At 42.2% G+C, this 19,354-nt stretch overlaps 1 long non-coding RNA gene across 1 annotated transcript; it reads left to right on the forward strand.

Annotated features, from left to right (window-relative positions):
- The first annotated feature begins 1,010 nt into the window (after positions 1-1,010).
- Positions 1,011-4,394, forward strand: LOC111948702 (uncharacterized). Its single transcript, XR_002874663.2, has 5 exons — positions 1,011-1,150; positions 1,361-1,455; positions 1,551-1,684; positions 3,327-3,452; positions 3,746-4,394. It is a non-coding gene; the product is annotated as an uncharacterized LOC111948702 (long non-coding RNA).
- The last annotated feature ends 14,960 nt before the right edge of the window (positions 4,395-19,354 follow it).

The following is a 19,354-nucleotide window of genomic DNA, read 5'->3' on the forward strand; positions in this document are numbered from 1 at the left end:
TGTACCGCGTTCCGTTAAATACATTGAAATATATACATTTTTTTCACTAGATAATTCTGTGGCCGTTTTACCGATGTACGCTGGCGTTGATGCACCGGTTGTTTTTGCCTACCCCCCCCCCCCTTTTTTTTTTCTTTCTTTCTGTGTTTCTTAGTAAGGAAGCCAGCTACTTTTGAAACGACCAGCTCCATAATTCCTACTGATATTTATCAGGTCCGTCGAATTCAATGCGTTAATCGTTTTAATCTGTAATGTGTAGGAGTCCAATAAGGTGTTTTTTTTTTTTACACCGCAGTGAGTATGGCAGTCCTTCCCATTTATATGTCAGCCTGCCGTAGCTGCTGTGCGCGGGCAGCCACCATTTCCCGAATGCAAGACAGTGACAGAGACTGTTTAGGTTGTCATGATCGCTCATTGTTGGTCAAGCGAAGTTAACACTGTGTATTGTTGATTTTGATCATTCTCCTGAAGAGATTATTTTTTTTAAATGGAGGTCCGTGATTCCAGATACTCCTCACGATTTCCCAAACCAAAAACTCATCTATAAACCAGGAAAAAACATTTTTTTTAAATGAACTTCCAAGAAATAAATCTGTAGGCCCTTAGAAGCCAGTATATTTCCCATTACTATTTTAAAATGTATTAATTTATTTGGAACAGGGCTTAGATCTGAAGAAATGCTGTGTTGGTACCTTTTGGTGTTGTAATGTTTTTTCTTTTTTGTAATATATTATTTTTTTTTCCCACCAGGAAAGATGCAAGCTGTGCGTGAACATGTTGAACGCTAACAAAAAAATGTTTTGAAGTTCAGCTGACCTTCAAATCCTTTTGGGAATGTGGTGAGTGGAAACATCACAATTTCCAGCATTTTTCTTTACAGGAATCAGTCAACTTTGTGGATAAACTGTCAGCTGTGATGCAAACAGATTTTTTTAATTGCTTTTTAATTTAAAGATAATTTCTGTGCTGTATTCTAAACATAATTTTGCTGTGTTCACAGCTGCCAAAAAGTTCAACATCCCAACCTTGGACTTGAAAGTGTTTGATGACTCAAAGACAGAAGTTGATGAGCAGGTTTTTGATCTCCTGTTGAAAAACCCAAACTTTGGTGTGTTGGAAATTTGTCTGGCCGAAGATACAAATCCAGAAGGTGAAGTTTTTCTTTTAAATTGTAATTTATCTATTTTGTTTTGAATGGTTTTGGGTAAATTCCCCTTTGATGCCTTAATTTATTTCCAAGGGAAATAATCTGTGTTTTTGCTTTCAAGTACATGCTAAATTAAGAACATTTTTGAGCTGAAGAGTTTTGATTGTATATTTGCATCAATAGGAGTCTAATGGTCAATGATTTATTTGACAGGATAGTGTGGGGAACAAAACACGGGCAAATAAGTGAGTTTTTTTATCCTATTGCTGTCCTGGACAAGATAATAAATCTGCTAAACTGTTAATTCGGTCAGTATTTAAAAATCTTTGTTTTTACTTTTTTTGTTTTTGCTATCATACTTATTTAAATATTACAGTAACTGAAAGCTTTAATACTTTGACAGATCAGCCGAGTTGTCCTGCATAAAGCTGCAATACCAGTTCAAGTGGAGATACTGAAGTGGACTCAGATGACACCATAATATTACAACTCAGTCCTACAACAAGACGAAGACTTGAAGACACCTCTCTTGCCAAAGTAAGTAAATGATTTTTTCACAAAGTCATTTCAAGCATTCAAAGTCAGGCTGTCTTTCCAATTCAGTTAAGTTGTCAAATAGTGCAGTAAGGCAGATCATCCAAACTAGTTTAAAGTTTTCTAGGGAAACAGCAGATTGCACCGAGTAAGTCACAACACATTGAATACATTCTGGAATACTGTCCTTATCATACAAACATATAATTCTTCTGTATTTCCTTCAACAAAGCTCTGCATAATTAACAAGATATTGACTATACGGGCGACAGTGGCTCAGGCGGTTGAGCGGGTCGTCCAATGACCGAAGGGTTGGCGGTTCGATCCCCGCTCCCGCCAGCCAAAATGTCATTGTGTCCTTGGGCAAGACACTTCACCCTCCTTGCCTCCAGTGTGTCTCCACTGGTGTGTGAATGTGCATGAATGGTCCCGGTGATGGTCAGAGGGGCCGTAGGCACGAAATGGCAGCCACGCCTCTGTCCCAGGGCAGCTGTGGCTACAACCATAGCTTACCATCACCAAGTATGAATGAGGAGTGAATGAATAATGGACACAATGTAAGCGCTTTGAGTGTCTTGAAAAGCGCAGATAAATCCAATCCATTATTATTATTATACAAAGACAGACATTGATTATGCAGTTTTTGAGGGGGAAAATGTTTTCTGGGACATGGTTTCTGCAGTTCAATTGGAATTCACCTTCAAGTTCTTGACAGGACTGTTTTGCAGAGTTAACCGGCCTTAATTTCCCATCATGCCATTGTTTACGCTCCCGTTACCTTACAGTCCCTCACAACCCCCAAGCAACAGAATTGGCGTGCAATATTGGAGCTATCCAGCCTTATAGATGTGAGCCAGATGCCAACTCAGACGAGGAGAATGAAGACAAGCGGAGCAGGGAGCTTGTGGCCTGCCAAATATAGCTTGTACGTAACAACTACAAGCTTTCTCAAATGACATCTTTTCATCTGCTCCTGATTCATCCCAATTTGAGAAAATAAATATTCAGAAACACAGTTTTATTCTTAAATCTTAAAACAATATGTCATCATAAAAATGCTACATTTTAAAAAATAACTTTCATTGGAGTGGGTCCCCCATTTTTAACATGTCGCAGTATTTTTCTCATGATGGGCACGTTTAAAACTGCACATCTGAGTATTCACTCAAATTGGGATGAATCAGGAACAGACAAAATAAATGCAGTTTGAGGAAGGTCTCTATTGTGACGCACCACATGAAATGAAGTGGGTCCGAGTCCCTCTGCTCTGCCGTATTCTGATGCGTCCACTTGCAGACAAACGGATCCATTAACATCTTCATCATACTTGTCTGAGCTTGATCTAAACTATGGCCGGAAAGCTTCAATATTGCTCACCATTTTGGTTTCACCACTAATGTTAGTTTTAGGTTGGAAGGACTTTAAGCTAGAGGGAGAGGGCGTAAACAAAGGGATGATCGGACATCAGCGGAGGGTAACTACTGTGTCAATAGCCCCGCCTACAACTCAGAAGTTAATTTCTGATCAACTCCAAACCACTCTGCACAAACGGTCTTTAAACATCATCTCAAAGTGCTTTAACCCCAGTATCAGTGCTTGCAGTTGTATTTTTTATTAATATGGACTTTTAAATTTGATCCAATAGGTGGTTGCTGTCATTGGTGAGGATGCATCATCCGTTGAAGGTCACGTGAATGTCCTGCATATCCAGTACAGCAAGGTGCGAGAGGATATACTAAAGAAGTACCCTTTCTTGAAGACAACCTCAGGGGTCAGTGACATTTTAAATCAGTTCTCAGCTTAAAATACATTTTGAATGTCAATATAAGCTGAGACATCTGCTAAAATGACCATTAACAGCTTTAACTCAATTGTAAAAACATTGTAATATTCTAAACCCATATATAAATATATAGTCATTCAAGCCAAGTAATATTTATACAATGAGATCACTAAAGGGAAATGGCAATGAAAGAGGCAACAAAGAATATTAGAATGTTTTATGTCTTTTGTTTGTTTTAGTTTAAGTGAATGATTAATTTTCTAATTTTTTTCAATTTTCAGTTGTTTGACGATGTTGACCGAATGCATCCATCACCTGTCAGTTTAAGCCAGCGCTTCAAGGACGGCGTTTACCAGTATTGTGCCAAAGGTGCTTGAGCTTGTTCAAAGAAAAGCTCCATTAGCCAAAGTCTCCAAAGAATCAAGAGAAGAGATGCTTGCAGAGGATCTACTAGGTATTGACATAAACGTAATCCTTGGTAATCTTTAGTGTGTTTTATAGTTCTTCTTTTTAGAATTCGTATCAATATTATCTTATCACATTTATGCATTTTATTATTTAAATTATGCATTTAAACTTGGTTATAAGTTTACTTTTTTATTTATTTTTAGAAAATGTAGAATGCAGTAGAAAGATGTGCTTAAAATGAGGTCTAGTGCTTCTTTTGTTAATGTCAAAAGCTTTATTTCATGGTTTAAAAATGGTAACTGAAGTGCTATGTGCTGTTTACAATTGATCAAATGTTAAGGTTATAGTTACAATGAATGCAATGTGAACTGAAGGAGAAATATAGATTTTTCATTATTGTAAAATTGCTAATAATTGTAAATATATGCATCCTGTTGTGACACTGTGAAGCTTAAAACATTCATACTGTAAAATGTCTGAATTGTAATTGTTTTGAATGTTTAATAAATGTGATAAACAGTATACTGGTCTTTTAATGTGCTGTATCTGGTACAAATTTGCCATCAAAGGGTACAAAAGGCTTGTCACTGGGGCAGTACCCTTAAAAGAACAAATTGGTACCTTTTTTAAAGGTACATTATGGTACCATAGCACTATAAGGTACAATTTAGTCCACAGAGGTACATATTTGCCTTTGAAAGGTACATACTGAAAGGGTACAGATACGTACCAATATGAAAGGGTACAACATTTGTACCCTTGAGGGTACTGCCCCAGTGACAAGCCATTGTACCTCTAAAGGTACAAATTTTGCACATTTTTTCTGACAGTGTAAAGGTACAGGAAGAATTTTAAACAAATTCACATGTTTACTTTAAAAGCTTGATTTTTGTCAACTCCAACAGACAAACTCAAAGTAGGGGCCTATAGAATTATGTAATTATAATATTGCAGAAATAATTTTAAGTTCTGATTTACGTTTTATTTGAGTTTATTTATTCACTTAAGTTTAATTTCATATTTTTGTGAAAAGTCTATTTAAAAAAGGGCATTTTCAAACTTCATCTTATATTTTGCCACTTGCCACAAAGATAAACAATCCTTAAATAAATAAAAAACCATATCATCTTTATTGTTTAAATAACAAAAACTAAAGAATAATGTTTATTTTCCTGCAAAATATTCAAAAATGAACATCTAATAGAGCCGAAAATGATCTAACGGAGTTGACAAAATGATATTTGAATTTCTAAATTATGAAAAATGTTCTTTGAAAGAGATTGAGAAACCAATTTATTTAGAACAAGCACCTTTTTGTCTTGAACATATATTTTAATTATGGTAAATACTTGTATGGTGCTTTTCCACCCTTCTCAAAGGTATAGTCCCAGTCCCATTCACCTATTTACACTCATTCACAATCAGCGACCTCCGCTGTCAAACACTGGCGGCGACCTGTAACCCTTGTGCTATCCTAGGCACTTTAACATTGGGAGACAGTGCGCTGAACTGTTTTTCTTCAATGATTTGTGATCTTCACTGGTGTCCATGGATTACATGAAATCTTTCCACCTTTATCCACCTTTGTCATGGTAGGGAGAACACGTCAATGTAAGGGTGGGGTCATCTAAGACAGCACAAGGGTTTTAACAAATACGATAAACAAATACGTAAGCACAAGGGTTAACCAGAGGCAATATGGGGGTTCAGTGTCTTGCACAAGGACACTTCGACAGGCAAGGTGGAATTAAAACTGCAATCTGCAGCCTACCAGTACACCACGTCTACCCCATAACTGCAATAGTGGAATATAAAACCTTTTTTGATGTTTGAAGTCCTTATGTTGCTTCCAGGCAGCATTTTCCTTGATTTCATGCCTTTTGTGCATGTTATTTTTTTTTCTCCATTAAATTCATAATTTGTTACATTCCTAATCTGTTCTTTCATTTTTTGTTTCTTTTGAATGTCTTTTTCATAGGGGTGTAATGATTAATCCATTTCCTATTTCTACGATCCAATTAGATCAATCTGTCAAACGCAAGTTCCAATCGACGTAAACCATTAAAAAATCCTGTCAAAATGACGTCAATCCACATTAAATATTAAAAAAATACTATTACTATAGTAATATTTTACTATAAAGTAAAAACGAACAAGTGCCTTGCTCCTTCCTGGACCAACCGTGGGCTGGGTGGGTGGCTGCCTGGAGTGCGGGGCGGGTCTCCCGTGGGGGGTCCTGGCTCGTACCTGGCATTTGGGCGGGGGGATGCCCAGAACTCCTGGGTGGTGATGAGGTGCTTGTCTGGGGCTGCTCTCCTGCTTGGGCTGGAGCTGCACTCTCTGTCCCCCCATGCCCCGTGGTGGTCCTGCTGGCCCTGGCCTGGGTGGCGGATGTAATCATCCGGGGGCCGGTTGTTCTCTATCTGCTGCCGTGCGGGTGTTTGGGGGTCTTTGCTGCCGCTGCTGCTGTGGCGGGGGTCTTGGTGTGGGGATGACTGGGCACGCTCCCTCCTTCTTTTTACAGTCCATCATTCGTTTTAAAAGAAGATAAACACGCACCTGAGCACAGGTGTTAGCTCACCTTTGCACCAATAGTTTGCGTGATTGAATGAATGAAACATTTCACACTAGTTGGTTTGAAGGCATAAGTATGCTTGTGGGAACACTATTTGTATTGTGTACATGTTGACATGTGGACATTTTTGGAGCCAACAGTTATGTTTATAACATTTGAGTGTGTGTGTGGACTGGCCCGCCCCTTTTAGATTTGTATTACATCTGAACCTTACCGTAATGATAAACATCCAGAAACCTGTTGCTTTATGCTGCTTCATGGTTTTACCCCCCCCTCCTATTATCACCCTCCTAAACCCCCCCCCCCCCCCCCCCCTCTAACATCCCTCTCTCTTCCTCCCTCTTTTCCCTTTCCGTCTGGTCCAACACAAAAGATTTTCAAATATGATTAAAATAAATAAAGTTTGGCCTCAATTACAAAAGGGGTTTATTCAGACATACCTCTGGTTTGTCAGAAGATTAATAACCCCTGTTGTTAAAATAAAATATGTCCAACACAAGGTGCCTTCAGCTCTCATCTGTTAGCCCAGCTGTTGGACAGGACAAGTTAAAAGAATGAAGAAAAGAAAAAAAAAGGGAGGGATAAAGCAGACAGGGAGCAGTGTACACGTGCACATGGGGGTGGAGCTACAGGCACGATGCCGAAGTGTACCATGTGATCATAAGGGGAACCAGATCCCCCCCAGCCCAAGCAGCCAGACCAGGAGAGAGGGGAAGACCCCTGGACCAGGAGCGTCCCCAGCGACGGGACCCACTCAGCCCGACCGGGTGCAGCCCGGTGCAGAGGAGGCCCCCCTCTTGCATAGGCGAGCCCAGCGTCAGGACCCCCAGGCCACAGGACAGGCGCACTCCGCCGTACCGGGCAGCAGCCATTGCAGCCACCAGGCACTGGACACCAAGGCGCGGGCCAAGGACATGGCCCAAGGCCCCCCACCACCCAGCCCTTGTCACCGCAGGTCAGCCCCCGCGCCCACCCCAAAGTGTTTCCACCCAGTGTGGAAACACTTTGAATTTAGCAAAGACATGTGACGACAGTGTGCTAGAATGTTTCGATTATGTGGATGTGGAAAACACCAGTGGGCTGAACCTTAGGAAACTCACCTGTGATTGTGCTAAACAGCTAATGTGACCAGGGAGACAGGTAGGAGTGTACGTAGTGTCTCGTCAGGAAAGAAATTTTGAGAATTGTGGTGGAATGATGAGGTGCAGGAGTGTATACGGAGTACTAGGCTTGCTAATAAGAAGTGGGACACTGAGTGCAAGTGTTGCTCTGTCTAATTTCTGAAAGGTATGCTTAACCCTGGTGCTATCCTAGGCACTTTAACATTGGGAGTTGGGTCATCTAGACCAGTGTTTTTCAACCTTTTTTGAGCCACGGCACACTTTAACCTTGACAAAAATCCTGCGGCACACCAGCATCCAAAAAAATAGATAAATAAAAAAAAAAGAAAAACTCAGTCTGTATTGATCTACAGCCGCTCTGCAATCTCACATGCATTTTTGTGATAATTGTTGCAGAAAACGCTGGAAGCTGTAGCTGTTTTTTCTAAAAGATGTATTAAAAATTAAGTCAAAAGATTCAAAAACTGTTTGATGTGTGTTCGTTATTTTAAGACGTTAAGAGGAGAGACTCATTGTGCGCTAAGACAGTCACTTTACTGCATCATGGGAGATGTAGTGCCCGTAATCCGCCCACCGCAGAAAGACCAGCGTCTTTTAGCTTCATGGTTTTGTTCACTTGTTCCAGTCTGATACCAGATTCTGTGGAAAGCTACACCGCTAAAGACGAGCTTTAGCTGGTATTTTTGTTAGAACAGAGAGACTTTTTTGCGCTAAATCGAAACAAGGAAGTGAATACTTTAACCACTTCTGATTGGTCAGACTGATGACATGTGATTAAGCCTTCAAGAATGATTGGTGGAGACAGTTAAAGGGGCGGGACTTTTCCTTACACAGTTATAGCTGCAGCTAAATCGCGTTATCGCGTTATTCTTATCAAAATGTCTTTAATAGAATCATATAAACACAAAGAAAAAATAATTTTATGATATTTCATATTCTTAACTTCTCAGTGTTTTATCAGGGCCTGTTTGGATGAACAAAGAGCTGATTTCCTGGAGATGGTAATTGCTTTTAGATCAGTTAATGAGGGCAATTTCTCACGGCACACTTGACTATCTCCCATGGCACACTAGTGTGCCGCTGCACACTGGTTGAAAAACACTGATCAAGACCCACTAGACAGTGCGCTGAATCGTTTTTTCTTCAATGATTTGTTGATCTTCACTGGTGTCCATGGATTACATGAAATCTTTCCATCTTTATCCACCTTTGTCATGGTAGGGAGAACACGTCAAAGTAAGGGTGGGGTCATCTAAGATAGGCACAAGGGTTAAATGAACTTCCACAGTCAGGATCTTCGTTTTAAAATGTTTACTTCCAAATGGATTGTAACATAAAACGTAAATTATGGTCCAAAACATATAAAGATATTATAAGAACGCTAAAGTAATATCAAAAACTAGTGTGCTGTCTTAGCTCTATAGCTTCACCTAAATTCACAAAAATAATGCGCATCAACTACGCCATATCTCTAAGTCAATAGAACTGCTAGGCTGACCTATTCAAACACAAATCCTGTAGGAATGTCGTAGAATGTTTAAACGTAAATGTTTAAATAACACTGAGGGAGTCCAGGGAGAAAGAAGTAAGAGGTGTCAAAGGTCAAACAAGGGGCTTATGATGACTTCTATGCTGGGTTGGGTAGTGAAGAGGGAGAGTCAGACCTATAAAGATTAGCAAGACAGAGACGGAGATAGACATCCAGCAGTTGAGGGTGATTAAGGATTGGGATGGTAATATATTGACAGGTGTCAGTAGTGTAATAGAAAGAAGGAAAGAATACTTTGAAGAGTTTATTAATTAACCCTTGTGCTATCTTAGATGACCCCACCCTTACTTTGATGTGTTATTCCTACCATGACAAAGGTGGATAAAGGCGGAAAGATTTCATGTAATCCATGGACACCAGTGAAGATCACAAATCATTGAAGAAAAAAGGTTCAGAGCACTGTCTAGTGGGTCTAGATGACCCATCTCCCAATGTTAAAGTGCCTAGGATAGCACAAGGGTTAAGAAAATGAGAAAAAAGAATAGAAGAGGTGACTGTAGTGGAGCAGGACGTTGCAAAGGTGAAGTGAGGGGGGCATTGACGAGGATGAAGAGTGGAAAGGCACTTGGTCCTGATGATATACCTGTGGAGGTATGGAAGTATCTAGGAAAGATGGCAGTGGATTTTTTGACTGGGTTGTTCATCAGGATCTTAGGTGGTGAGAAGATGCCTGATGGATGGAGGAAAAGTGTGATGGTGTCATTCATTCATCTCATTCATTCATCTTTCCCTGTTTATTCCCTTTCAGGGTCACGGGGCCTATAACAGCCACTTGTGGGCAAAGGCAGGGGGCACCCTGGACAGGTTGCCAGTCTGTCACACAATCACACACCCACACACTCTCACATTCACAGCTAGGGACAATTTAGAGTAACCAATTACTCTATGATGGATATTTTTGGACGGTGGGAGGAAGCAGGAGTCCCCGGAGAAAACCCATGCATACACAGGGAGAACATGCAAACTCCATACAGAAAGGTCCCCCATTGATGTTCTGTTTCAGGTCCCCCAGCCAGGACTTGAACCAGGGGCATTCGTGCTGTGTGGCAAGAGCGCTAACCACTGCGCCACCGTGCACCCCAGTGATGGTGTCCACTTTTTATAATAAGGAAAATAGTTGTGGCAACTACAGAGGAATAAAGCTGATGAACCACACAATGAAGTTATGGAAAAGCGTAGTATAAGTTAGATTAGAGCAGAACATTATGATTTCATGCTATGAAAGAGCACCACAGATGCAATATTTGCTTTGAGGATGATGATAGAGAAGTACAGAGAAGGTCAGAGAGAGCTACACTGTTTTTTGTAGATCTGGAGAAAGCTTATGACGGGGTACCCAGAGACAAACTGTGGTATAGCACAAGAAAGTCTGGAGTAATAGAGAAGTATGATAGAGCAGTGCAAGACATGTATGAGGGCTGTAAGACAGTGGGCAGGTGTGCTGTAGGGGTGACAGAGGAGTTCAGGGTGGAGGTGGGATTACATCAGGAAGCAGCTCTGAGCCCCTTCGTGTTTGCAATGGTGATGGACAGACGGACAAATAAGATTAGATGGAATCACCATGGACTAAGATATTTGCAGACAATATTGTGCTTCGTAGAGAGAGCAGGGATCAGGTGGAGGAGAAGCTAGAGGTGGAGGTTTACCCTGGAAAGGAGAAGAATAAAGGTTTGCCGCAGCAAGTAAACATATGAATGTGAGGGACCCAAGTAGAATAGTGAGGTTAAAGAGAAGAGATAAAGAAGGTGAAGGATTTGAAGCATCTAGGATCAACAGTCCAAAGTGATGGAGAGTGTGGAAAAGTGAAGAAGCGAGTGCAGGCAGGTTGGAATAGCTGGAGAAAAGTCAGGTGTGATAGAAGACTGAAATGGTTCGAACATGTCCAGAGGAGAGAGAGTGAAGATATTAGTAGAAGGACACAGAGTCTAGAGCTGCCAGCTCTAGAGGAAGACCAAAGAGGAGGTTTGTGGATGCAGTGAATGAAGACATGACGGTAGCTGGTGTTAGAGGAGAGGATGCAAAAGACAGGGTTAGATGGGGGAGGCTAATACCCTGTGGCAACCCCTGAAGGGAAAAGGCTTCCCTTCAGGGGAAAAAAGAAATAAGTTGTTGCCATTTGCAACAAGAGTTCCAAAATACACAGGATTCCTACATTGAGTGCCAGCCATTTCTGATCAGCCATCCCTACGGACTGCAAGAACTAACTAGTCTAACAGGCAGCCACCTGTTGGAATAGTTTTCTCAGTCATTAGGCGTGTTTGAGATAAACCAGCGCCTTGCCTGGACTGTCCGCAAGACCAGACTGCTGCAGGTGGGGAAAGGTGCCTGAGATGAAGGCTAAGGCTGAGCTGCTGCGAGACTGAAGGAGAACAGGAAGTTGGGGTTGTCCTTAACATTCTCTTGAACTTTATTATGCCTCTCCACCTTAGTATGTATGTAATGTTTACATTTTTTTATCAATAGGTATTTCGACCGCGTCCAATCTAGCCACAGGGGTTGCAAGCCAGTTACTTCTGTGCCGGTCCCAAGCCCGGATAAATAGAGAGGGTTGCGTCAGGAAAGGCATCCGGCGTAAAAAAATGCCAAAATAACCATGCGAATCATCCACAACACTTTAGACATACCGGATCGGTCGAGGCCCGGGTTAACAACGACCGCCACCGATGCTGTTAACCTACAGGGTGTCGGTGGAAATTTGACTACTGTTGGTCGAAGAAAGAGGGGAGGCAGAAGGGTCCGTGGCCAGAGAGAGAAGGGAAAAGGCAGGAACATAGGTTGGAGAATAGGGACTCTTAACGTTGGCACAATGACAGGGAAAGGCAGAGAACTGGCAGACATGATGGAGAGAAGGAAGGTAGATGTACTGTGTATGCAGGAGACAAGGTGGAAGGGCAGCAAGGCACGTAGTATTGGAGGAGGATACAAACTGTTCTATCATGGTGTTGATAGGAAGAGAAACGGGGTAGGAGTGATTCTGAAGGGGGAGTTTGTAAACAGTGTTCTAGAGGTGAAAAGAGTCTCAGACAAGAGGATAAGCCTAAAGTTAGAAATTGAAGGGGTGATGGTGAATGTAGTCAGTGGGTATGCGCCAGAGGTTGGCTGTGAGTTAGAAGTGAAGGAGAGATTCTGGAGTGAGTTGGATGAGGTCATAGAGAGTATCCCCAGAGGAGAGAGAGTTGTTATTGGAGCAGACTTTAATGGGCATGTTGGTGAGGGCAACAGAGGTGATGAGGAGGTGATGGGCAGGTTTGGTGTGAAGGAAAGGAATCTGGAAGGACAGATGGTGGTGGACTTTGCGAAGAGGATGGAAATGGCTGTAGTCAACACTTACTTCCAGAAGAGAGAGGAACATAGAGTGACATACAGAAGTGGAGGTAGGAGTACTCAGGTGGACTACATCCTATGTAGACGAGGTCATTTGAGAGAGTTTAATGACTGCAAAGTGGTGGTAGGAGAGAGTGTAGCCAGACAGCACCGCATGGTGGTGTGTAAGATGACTCTGGAATTCAGGAAGAAAAAGAGAGGGAAAACAGAAAAGAAGACCAAGTGGTGGAAGCTACAGAATGAAGAAACTTGTGAGGAATTTAGGCAGAAGTTGAGACAGGTCCTGGGTGGTCAGGATGAGCTTCCAGATGACTGGGAAACTACAGCAGAGATTATCAGGGAAACAGGTAGGAAGGTGCTAGGTGTGTCATCTGGAAAGAGGAAAGACGGTAAAGACACTTGGTGGTGGAATGAGGAAGTACAGGAATGCGTCCGGAGGAAGAGGTTGGCTAAAAGGAAGTGGGATGTAGAAAGGACTGAGGAAGGTAGACAGGAGTACAAGGAAGCGCAGCGTAGAGTGAAGAGAGAGGTGGCAAAGGCCAAACAGAAAGCTTATGATGAGCTATATGACAGGTTAGACACAAAGGAAGGAGAGAAGGACTTGTACAGGCTAGCCAGACAGAGAGACAGAGATGGGAAGGACGTGCAACAGATAAGGGTGATTAAGGACAGAGATGGAAAGGTGCTAACAACCCAGGAAAGTGTACAGAAAAGATGGAAGGAGTGTTTTGAGGAGCTGATGAACGAGGAAAATGACAGGGAAAGAAGGGATGTGGTTGTTGTGGAGCAGGAAGTAGCAGAGATTGGAAAGGATGAGGTTAGGAAGGCTCTGAAAAGGATGAAGAGCGGAAAGGCTGTTGGTCCTGACGACCTACCTGTGGAGGTATGGAAGTGCTTAGGAGAGACAGCAGTGGAATTTCTAACGAGTTTGTTCAATAGGATTCTAGAGAGTGAGAAGATGCCTGAGGAATGGAGGAGAAGCGTTCTGGTCCCGATCTTTAAGAACAAGGGTGACACGCAGAACTGCAGCAACTATAGAGGAATAAAGTTGATGAGCCACACAATGAAGCTGTGGGAAAGAGTAGTGGAAGCCAGGCTTAGGAAGAATGTGGAGATTTGTGAGCAGCAGTATGGTTTCATGCCCCGTAAGAGCACCACTGATGCCATTTTTACTTTGAGAATGTTGATGGAAAAGTACAGAGATGGTCAGAAGGAGCTGCATTGTGTGTTCGTAGATTTAGAGAAGGCGTATGAAAGGGTGCCGAGGGAGGAGCTGTGGTACTGTATGAGGTCGTCTGGAGTGGCAGACAAGTATGTCAGAGTAGTTCAGGACATGTATGAGAGAAGTATGATGGTGGTGAGATGTGCTGTAGGTCAGACAGGAGTTCAAGGTGGAGGTGGGACTACACCAAGGATCAGCTTTGAGTCCTTTTTTGTTTGCTATGCTGATGGACAGGCTGACAGACGAGGTAAGACAGGAATCTCCCTGGACAATGATGTTTGCGGATGACATTGTAATTTGCAGTGAGAGTAGAGAGCAGGTGGAGGAACAGCTAGAGAGGTGGAGGTTTGCTCTGGAAAGAAGAGGCATGAAGGTCAGTCGTAGTAAGACAGAATACATGTGTCTGAACGAGAGAGATCAAGGTAGAAGTGTTAGGTTACAGGGGGCTGAGGTGGAGAAGGTGCAGGAGTTTAAGTACTTGGGGTCAACAGTTCAGTGTGATGGGGAGTGTGGAAAAGAGGTGAAGAGGCGAGTGCAGGCAGGTTGGAGCGGTTGGATGAAAGTGTCAGGAGTGTTGTGTGACAGAAGAGTGTCAGCAAGACTCAAAGGAAAGGTGTACAAGACAGTGGTGAGTCCAGCTCTGCTCTATGGGTTAGAGACGGTAGCAGTGAGATAGAGATAAGAGGCTGAGATGGAGGTAGCGGAGATGAAGATGTTGAGGTTTTCCTTAGGAGTGACCAGGTTAGACAGGATAAGGAACGAGTACATCAGAGGGACGGCTCATGTTGCCTGTGTTAGCGACAAAGTCAGAGAAGCCAGACTGAGATGGTTTGGACATGTTCAGAGGAGGGATAGTGGATATATTGGTAGAAGGATGTTGGAGATGGAACTGCCTGGCAGGAGGGCAAGAGGACGGCCAAAGAGGAGATACATGGGTGTCTTAACAGAGGACATGAAGTTGGCTAATGTTAGGGTAGAAGATGTCCATGATAGAGTGAGGTGGAAAATGATGATTCGCTGTGGCGACCTCTGATGGGAAAAGCCGAAAGAGGAAGAAGATTTCGACCGCGTCCCCCGTGGTATCCTGTGGAGGGTGCTCCGGGAGTATGGGGTCTGGGTAGCCTTACTGTGGGCTGTCCGGTCTCCGCATGAACGAAACACGAGCTTGGTTTGCATGTAAGACCTGTTCCCGGTGCATGTTGGACTCCGGCAGGGCTGCCCTTTCTATGATTGTATCACATTGAGTAAAAAATAATTTAAATAATATATATATTTTTTAAATAAGTTAAAAAGGAAAAGATTTTTGTGAACAATGTCATGGTTACAAAAAATCATCTATGACAACTGTATTTTTTTGACATTTTTGTGTCTACTAAATTATCTTAAAAAGTTCATTTCTACCCACTATAAAAAAAAAAATACATCACACCTTTGCTCTGTGACAGACAGCCATCATGTCAGTTGATTGTTTACAGAGGTCCATACTTTCTTTTTCATTTAACTCAAATGTTAAACTGCCTTTTATACTGAATCACACACTTGAGCAGGAGACATCTACAAATCTCAGAGTTAAAGTTTTTTCTTCCTTAAAATATAAAATTTGTATTGTCTAGGTTCACCTTGTACACATCAGACTTTACATACGACTCCAACCAACGTCACATATAGAAGTTCTCAGATGAGAGTGCCATTGTGGGCTGTGTATCGGGGGGGGGGGACGAGCAGGACTTTGTGGGCTGGTGTAAAAATAACCACCTGATACTAAACGCCAGCAAGACAAAGGAGCTAGTTCTTGACTTCAGGAGGTCCTCACCATCACACTCACTGGTGAACATCCAGGGTTCAGACATTGAGATTGTGGACACATTTAAATACCTGGGTGTTCACCTTACCAACAAACTGGACTGGTCTAAGTTTAAGTCTGGAGTCCATCAAGGAGGTGGCAGACAGGAGGATGTTGGCTAAGCTAACATCCATGGATAACCCCTCCCACCCCTGCACCAAATTGTAGAGGCGCTGACCAGCTCCTTCAGCATGAGACTGTTAAGGCCCGTACACACCGGGACGAATATTCGCCAGGCGTTATTCGCCAGCGTTTTTCGCCACGTTTTTTGTGTTCACACCCAGGCGATTTTCGCTGACGATGAGTGGAGTGAACATGCAATTTCATTCCCTGACATTAGATGGCGCTTAATGTAAAACAGAAATACTCCTGTACACAAGGTGGCGCTGCGCAACTTTACACTTCTTAAAGTCGCTTTTCACTCAGAAGAAGAGAGCAAGTATTTACACGCTTGTCAGAATCAAACAAAGAAAACATGAATATTTCAAGCACCAGTAGCTCCAACTGGTGCTTGGTTCGGGGATATTTTAGAATGTCCGTCATTATTGCTTCGCGGCTGTGTAGACACTACTTGGCGTCTAACTTCTTCGCTGGTATGTGTGCTCAGCAAGGCAGTTTTGTGTTTGAGCGCCCCCAAGTTGTGTTTTACTGTAACTTCAGAAGCTCCAGACACGTGAGCAAAAGCGCCGTTCTCATTGGTCGAGTAGATTTCGACGCGACGCGTCGAAAAAAAAAAACGAACCCGAGGCGTTTTTTTTTTTTGACGCTTTAACGCCTGGCGTTTTTTCACGTCGGTGTGCACACTCTCGTTGGTGCCCTTTGTTTAGTCACGAGGCGTTAAACGTCGGCGAAAATCGCCGGCGAAATTCGTCCCGGTGTGAACAGGCCTTTACACCCAATCCAAGAAGGAGCGCTACCGCAGGTCATTCCTCCCCACAGCCATCAGACTGTACAACACAGTACCACAGTGACACACTATGGACCTTCACGGTGTATATTCATTTGTTGTTTCTGTCGTTTTTGTTCTTGCAACAATTGTTTGGTGCGTATTTTCATTTGAAATTTAATTGAATTTACTTTGTCTTGTAAGTTACAGATGTTTTTCTGTTCTTTTATAATGTTGCACTGTTCTGAATTTCACTTTGCTGCTGCAGAGAAAATAGTTTCCCCATCGTGCAATTAATTAAATCTTATCTATATATCTTATAAATCCACTCACCACAGCAACATACAGGCCTAAAGAGAACATATGAGATGGCCGACGAAGTGTGCATTATCAGAAATTAAAGCACGCCGTGTAAGCCTGAATCATCCCCCATCATTTCACAGTTACTTCAGCGTCGAAGGCCATTTAACCGCCTTGTACCAGGCCTTATACCATGCCTTGTTCCATGGTCACATACAAAAGAAATAAATACTTAATCAGTTTTAAGTTGTTTATTCTTGTTATCTTTTTTGGTTTGGATCGCTTTTTCACAAAAAGAAGACTATTTCTTATGTGAACGCACCCCTTAGCCGACTGAGCCGGCAACAGCCTCAACTGCTGTGGCAAAGGAAAGCAATATATATGCTGGTCTTTACAATAGGTTAAATGAAGTATCAGTTCAGCGAGAAAGTTCACCTCTTACCGCTTGTTTTTGTCCAGATGATGAAAGTAAAGTTGGTTTAAAGAAGCCAGCGCAGTGATATAGAACATTTATTCTATGTGCCTGGGACTTCTTTTTTAGGTGTCCATTATCCCTTTAAGCAAAAGTAAATGCTGTTTTTAGAAAGATCTACAAATTTAGAAAGAAATTCAGTCACCTCAAATCAAATTTGCAACCATTTATGATATAAAAAAGTGAAAGCACAAGGAATTAAAGTGGTTTATTTTAGGGGTGAAAAATATGATTTTAACATGGGAGTCAATGGGAAAAGGTTCACTCTCAGCACAAACCTCTCTGGTCATTTGCTGTGCTTGGCGCATTGGTCACTACCATTGACTGTATAAGAGAACTGGACCTAGTGGGGGAGGAAGTCCAGTTCTCTTACACATGCAGTGATCAAGTAGCGACTCCTCTTGCGATACTTTCATGATGGTGCACATGTGAAGTCGGAACAGAAAACTAACCAGCATGCATCGATTGGTCTGCATCATTGACTGTAAATGAAAACCAAACTGAGTGATCCTTGCCTCCTCACCTTCTAAACAGAAAGTACCTGCTGGCTAAAGGCAGCCAAAATTACAAACTTCTATTGAGAAATTAACAGCAATTACTCAGTCATTTAATCTGTCAGAATAATCAATCTTGATCTGTTACCTATATTAACATGGTCTTCGTATTTTTTTTTTTTTTTAATCACACCAGTTTTTCTTTATCGTAAGTTATTCAAGTTATAAACTGTTCAATCAGATGCCTCATTAAAACCACATGGTGCCAAGGGACTTCTGGTGCTTTCGAATGGAGTAGAACGCTGAAAACTCGTTCTCTTAAACAAGAAACCCGTAAGTTGAAGCGGGAATGGCGCCGCTCCGGTTCAGAGCAGTCTCTGAATACCTGGAAACATAGCCTATTAAATTATAAAAAAGCCCTGCGTAGAGCTAGAAGCCAGTACTATTCAACCTTAATATCAGAGAATGGAAATAATCCAAGATTTCTTTTTAGCACTATTGCTAAATTAACTCGCAGTCAGAGCTCAGTAGAACCACATGTTCCTGTTTCTCTCAGCTCTGATGATTTTCTTACATTTTTCGACAGTAAAATCTCAAATATTAGACATAAGTTAAATCAAGTTATTCCTACTATCAGCCCAGAGCAGGCTGAAGCGGTAGAAGTGGAGGCATCCATAGAAACCTCTGTAACATTGAACTGCTTCACTGCTGTGGATCAAGCGGAAATAACATCAATTATTACGTCCTCCAAATCCTCAACGTGTCTGTTAGACCCAATTCCCACTAGACTTTTTAAAGAAACTTTTCCCCTAATTAATGATCCCATATTAACAATGATAAATGCCTCTCTGGAAACGGGTTACGTGCCACAGTCTTTTAAATATGCAGTTGTTAAACCTCTTCTGAAAAAGCCCAGTTTGGATCCTAGCATCTTGGCCAACTATAGACCGATATCAAACCTGCCCTTTATTTCTAAAATCCTAGAAAGAGTTGTAGTTAAGCAGCTTTACTGCCACCTACAGGACAACAGCCACTTTGAAGACTTTCAGTCGGGGTTTAGACCCCACCACAGTACGGAAACTGCACTAGTTAGAGTCTCTAATGACTTGTTATTGGCCTCAGAAAAGGGACTACTTTCTATTCTGGTCCTGTTGGACCTCAGTGCAGCCTTTGACACTATCGACCACGGTATTTTACTCCATAGATTAGAGCAGGACATAGGGATCAGAGGATCAGCTCTCCAGTGGTTTAAATCCTATCTGTCCGATAGGTATCAGTTCGTTAATGTAAATGGCCATTCCTCTCAGTGCACTCGAGTCAACTATGGAGTCCCACAGGGCTCAGTCTTGGGACCGATCCTGTTTACGCTTTATATGCTACCCCTAGGAAACATAATCAGGAAACACAGCATTAATTTTCATTGTTATGCCGACGATACGCAGTTGTATTTATCCATGAAGCCTGACCAGAATGACCAGATAGAGAAACTGAACGCCTGCATCAGTGACATCAAGACATGGATGACAACTAATTACCTCCTCTTGAACCCAGAAAAAACTGAGGTCATTATACTTGGTCCTAAAAACCTCAGAGATACTCTGTCTGCTCAGATAGTCTCCCTGGATGGCATAAGTATAGCCCCTAATTCCACAGTTAGAAACCTTGGGGTTTTACTTGACCAGGATTTATCATTTAA

This window comes from Oryzias latipes, chromosome 14 (genome assembly GCF_053564925.1).
Source record: "Oryzias latipes strain Hd-rR chromosome 14, Olatipes_Hd-rR_3.1".
NCBI classification, from domain to species: Eukaryota; Metazoa; Chordata; class Actinopteri; order Beloniformes; family Adrianichthyidae; genus Oryzias; species Oryzias latipes.